Raw genomic sequence first — 5254 nt, forward strand, 5'->3', positions numbered from 1 at the left:
TCACACACATGAGGTTGGGGGGGAGGGGGGGAGAAATCAGACACTGCCTACCTGTTCTTTTTTCAGCCGCAAGAGCTAAGATAAGAGAAATAGAATCATCTCTGGCTTTCAAGAAGTAAAAGGTAACTTTTATTGTATCTAAAGAGAGGAAAATTACCTGCTTAATGCACACCACCCTGGGCAATATCCTGATGCACAACTGAAAAAAAGTAATCTTTACGGTTCTCTATATCCAGTTAAGCTTTCCTATTAAAATTACAGGTTGAGAATGTTTCAGTGAATCCAATTTTTCAAATCATTAAGACTTGCCACATATGAGCAGGTCTAACATAAGCATAAGCAAACAGCTATCAGAAGGCACCATTTATTTGCCCAAGAATTTGACATGGCCACTTCAGTGACAGGAAGACCATGACACACAGTTCGTGAAAAAGAAAAGAACCAGGTCTTGTGAACCAATATTCAAACAACATATAATCTAGGGATGTAAATACTGATTAAATAAGTACCTGTTTAAACTCCTCAGATGTTATTAGTTAAATGGCTACTACCAGAAAACCATTATTGGGCTGGTTTCTACCAGAAACCCAGCCCACACCTGTACTCACTTGTTCTCCGGGCGGCAGCAGCAGCAGCAAGCTAGGAAAGCCCCTTGCGTGCTGTTGCCGCCTGTGGCTTTACGGGGCTGTGGTGGGGCTTGCTGCTGCTGCCTGCAGCTGCCCCCCTTCTTCCCTTGGCAGCTGTGTACTGGCAGCAGCAGCAGGCTGGGAAAGCCCCTCACTCACTGCTGCTGCCCGCACACGGCTACCCGGGGGCTGTCCATGGAGCCTCAGCCCAGCTCATTGCCGGCAGTGGCTGCACACATGCTTCAGGGTGAACGGTAGGGAAGCGGCTGGGGTTGCTCTGCCATAAGGATTGGGTCCCTCACGACTCCCCGTTGCATGAGGTACTAGTCCTCCCTCCCCCTCTCCTCCTTGTGCCTCTCTTCCTCTCTTTCTGGCCTGCCCTGACCCCTTCAGGGGCACCATGCCGCTTCTCTTCCCCACAAAACTGCTCTCTGCCCTGCACTAAGTGATAACTGGCAAGGTATACTGGTAATCAATATATGAACATTTAAGTATTTACATGTTTAACCATTCACATCCCTAATATAATCGCTTTGCCTCTTGAGACAAATTCTGTTCTCTGCTCCATATGAAAGACCCTCATTTCTAGCTTTGTATTCTCCCTTAAAAATGAGGTCTTTTAGAGACTTCAGTGGCAGTACACAGAGCAAGGGGCATTCTCCCATGGCTGGAACTGTCCTGGGCCTCTGGACCATTCTCCTGCAGCAGGAACCAGAAACCCAGGAGGATCCCACCTGCTGCTGGAGATGGTCCCACTCCATGCACCTCTCTGGGTCACCCAGAAAGGGTACAAGGAGCAGTAGGCAGAGGCAGTGCAGCTGGATCCATCCCACAGGGGGATGGGTTCCACTGTGTGTAGTGTCCATTGCCTGTGCAAAGACCAGTTCTGCAGTCTGAGCAGGGACAGAAGGCAAATCCCCAGGGCTTGATTATTCCCTAGACTGTTCCAGCCTGGGGGATGCCTCCCTCCATCTTCCCTTATATAGATCTTGGTTTGGGATGTTTCCCACTGTGGGAGGACACCCCCTCCCCACCTGTTTCACCAATCAGGTAACTGGCAGGACAGGCAAGGAGGCATTCTCCTGAGGCTGAAATCCTCCTGGGGCTCCAAGAGAGTTCCAGTCCCAGGCATATCCACCTCCTGGTCTGTGCCAGAGCCCAGATCAGTTCAGTGGCTGGGAGGGCATTGTGTCTCCAAAGGGCTCCCTGACAGCTCGCCTTCAGTGGACTATAAGGGATCCAGTGATTCCCACCCTCTTGCTCCATTGGAGGAAGGGTAAGAGAGCAAAGGACTGTGAGATACTGGGTGTCCTCAACATGAGAGAAGCATACAGCCATTCAAGTTAATGCAGGAGGGGAGAGATCTTCCTGATCAGAAGCGAGAAAAAGCCACTTCTCTTCCACAAGAAATCCCTTGAATGACTGTGCACTCTGTGCTGGGAGAAAGGCTTTTCTCCTTTCATCTTTGACAAAAAGCCAGGGGCAGATGAATATTAATTCATAGTGCCCCCCAACACAGCTAGTGCTTCCTGGTGCAGCCACCCAGAGGCACTAAGGGGATGTTCTGCATCTCTGCTGTGTCACCACTGCCTTTGGGCTGCCCCATGGAGCAGCGGTGGCAGTGGAAAGCAGGCATAGGCAGCCTCGTGGGCTGTGAGCGGCTGCACCAGGGAGCGTTGGAAGCGGGAGGTGGAGGGGCTCTATGGAGCTGGGCGAGTACCCCTCTCTCCCTGCTGGCACAGCCCAGCCCAGCTCCATAGACCCTTGCCAGCCCACGCCCTGGATTCCTGCTGCCACACTCTGGGGCCTGCTGGCACTGGCCCTGGATTCTGGCATGGGCTCTGCGCTCCTGCATGCTGCTCACTTCCACTGTCCCCTGCCTCCGCTTTCCCCGCTTTCCTGCCTACCTGGTGGCCACTCTGCACCATGTGGCTCCTATACCCACAATACCATACCCACACACACACACACATTCCCACAAACCCCACACCCACCAACCTGTACCCCTCCTGCACACCCCACACAATATACAAGTAAGACTGTATTTTCAGCTATTATGCAATCATTTCTGTATATACAGCACAAACACACACAAAAGAGGACAAAAATATATATTTTTAATTAAATTAAAATATATCATTATGGGCATCTGGTTTTTAGTATATAATTTGGTTTTTTCCCCATTAAGATGGCAAACCCTCTTTCCCAAAGGCAGGGCCATCCCTGGGGTGGGGGGTGAATCAGGGCTTTGGGGAGCCCCACGGAGCCAGGTGAAGCAGTGGCAGCTCCATGTCCAGCCGCTCACTACCCCACCCTCACTGACAGTGGCGGTGGCAGCTTCTTTGGGTCTGGGATCAGAGTGGGGGCAGGGCCCCACATGGGCTGATTTGCCCCGAGCCCCGCACCCTGCTTGGGTTGCCTCTGCCCAAAGGAGTACTTCCAGGGGCAATGGAACGGACTTCCAGTGGCAAAGGTCAGAGGTTAGGGGCAGGACTCCAGTCCCAAGACAGAGATCAAGAGACAGAGATATTCATGCGGCCCTCAACAGCTTGCCAAAACTCGGTTAGCAGCCCTCTACCTGAAATAATTGCCCACCCCAATATAAGCCGTTTAGTAACTGATCATCTTTCATTTTAAAATCAGTTAGTTTTGGTCTTCATTACTCATTGCAGAAACTCATTGCTTGTACTATAGTGGTTCTGAAACTCTGCAGAAACTATGGACACTCCTTGTCATACTTAAGGCACCCCTACATAACTTTTATGAATTGAGCAGCATCCCATTTAAGAAAGTATCTTAAGACAATATTTACCTCCTTGCAAAGGGGGTATTCTGCGCAGGTGAGCAGCAGACAGGGAGAGCCTGAGCCTACCCTTGTCTGCTTATCTCCTCACACTTCACTTGTTTCCTTATACTTCCTGTGGCACCCTGGTCAAAAATCATCACTCTAATGGTTAAAACATTCTTCTGATTCCCAATCCAAATTTATCCATGTCATCTGGCCCCCAAGACTCCCCATGGGTCTGGAAATTTGGTAGCAGGGGAGCAGTGGCACTACTCTCCTCTTCCTGGACCCATCTCGGGACCCATGGAGAGACCCTGGCCTTATACCCTAGATCCAGCAGGCAGGGGCCACACCAGGCCATAGGCCCAATCCTAATGTGAGAGGCCAGGATGAAGCAGTGCCAGGCCCCCAGGACCCAATCCCAGCATGCAGGAATTGGGAGGTGGTGCCTCTGGGCCCCAGGATCCAACTGTGGCACACAGAGAGCTGTACCAGGCTCCTGGTACCCAATCCTGGAGGAAGAGGACAGTGTCAGACCACTGGGACCAAATCCCAGAGCACAGGGAGAGGCTGGTGCCATGTCCCAAGGCCCAATCCAGCCTTACACTACTAATATGGCCCACTAGGCCACTGCTATAACCCATCTTCATTCCATATTACTTCGCTCCAAGGATCCCGGTTTCCCGTTTGCCATGAAAAAAATGTGGTAAAATGCAGAATTTCTCTGTTTGTGGAGAAAAATAGGGGGAACAGCAGGTTTCCCTTGTAGACTAGCAGATTTCCAGCTTGCAAGAGGTTGGGAGGGAGCAGGAAGAAGGCACCAGGCAGGGAATGCTACATACATAGTAGTTCAAAGCTCCTAGGGGTAGAACCAAGCTTCCCCACCCTGCTCTGCCTTGTCATGCTGGATCCGGCCCCACTGGGCCATGGAGGCTCCTGTGGGGAGAGCAGAAGGGCGGGGAGCCTGAGCCCACAGTGGGCAGCCCATCCCCAAAGGGCTCCACTCCAGCTGTGCTGCCTGTGAGGGAAGGGGAGCCGGGCTCCATTCTTTACTGCAGCTGCAGCAGCTACCACCTCCCACAGGGGCTTGGGCATTACTGGAAGGGGGAGAGCTGCAGATCTGGGTCCCTGGCCCTGGTCGCCCTGGCAGTTGGGAGCCCTCCCTGGCAGAGCTGGGTGGATGGGGGGGTGCTCTGGGTCAGGAGTGAGGGGCACTGGCATACCAGGATTACTCAGTGCCACAAAGCAGTGGGGGGAAGAGATGGAAGGAAACAAGCACAGCTAGACCAGCGCCCTGGTGAGTCAAGTGGGCAGGTGGAGCTCTAAAAAAACCCAAAATTAAACACCAAAATTTATAGGTATTTAGAATTTGTTTTATTATAGTGATTGAGGCACTGGTAGTCTTCTAAACTGCTTTAAAATTGTAAAACATTGTGTTCAACACACACACACACACACACACACACACACACACGGTTTGTTTCATGCTAAAGACCTGATAAATTGTCCACCTGTGTATATACAGAGCACCTTCTAAAACACAGTATTCCAGCATAATGCCATAATCAACCAGCATCCTACCATGAATAATTTATGCTCTGAATAACAGATAAAATAGCATTACATTTAGCCCATATCACAATTTCAATCACCGTTAATATCTCACAAAACAGTCATCACACAGTAGCAGAACAATCTATGCCCTAAAAAAACAGGTACAGCACTTTTATACTTCAAATCATTTCCCCTAGTTCACATGGACTATTAACTTAAGATTACTTTTTTTTTTTTTTTTTTTTTTTTTTTTTTTTTTTTTTTTTTTTTTTTTTTTTTTCCCCTTTTT

At 50.1% G+C, this 5254-nt stretch overlaps 1 protein-coding gene across 1 annotated transcript in view; it reads right to left on the minus strand.

Moving 5' to 3' along the window:
- The window catches only part of POT1 (protection of telomeres 1), a 277216-nt gene that overhangs the window by 178722 nt on the left and 93240 nt on the right, over nt 1–5254 (minus strand). The window lies entirely within an intron of this gene.

This window comes from Gavialis gangeticus, unplaced genomic scaffold (genome assembly GCF_001723915.1).
Source record: "Gavialis gangeticus isolate Ggan-Ray unplaced genomic scaffold, GavGan_comp1, whole genome shotgun sequence".
Lineage (NCBI taxonomy): Eukaryota > Metazoa > Chordata > Crocodylia > Gavialidae > Gavialis > Gavialis gangeticus.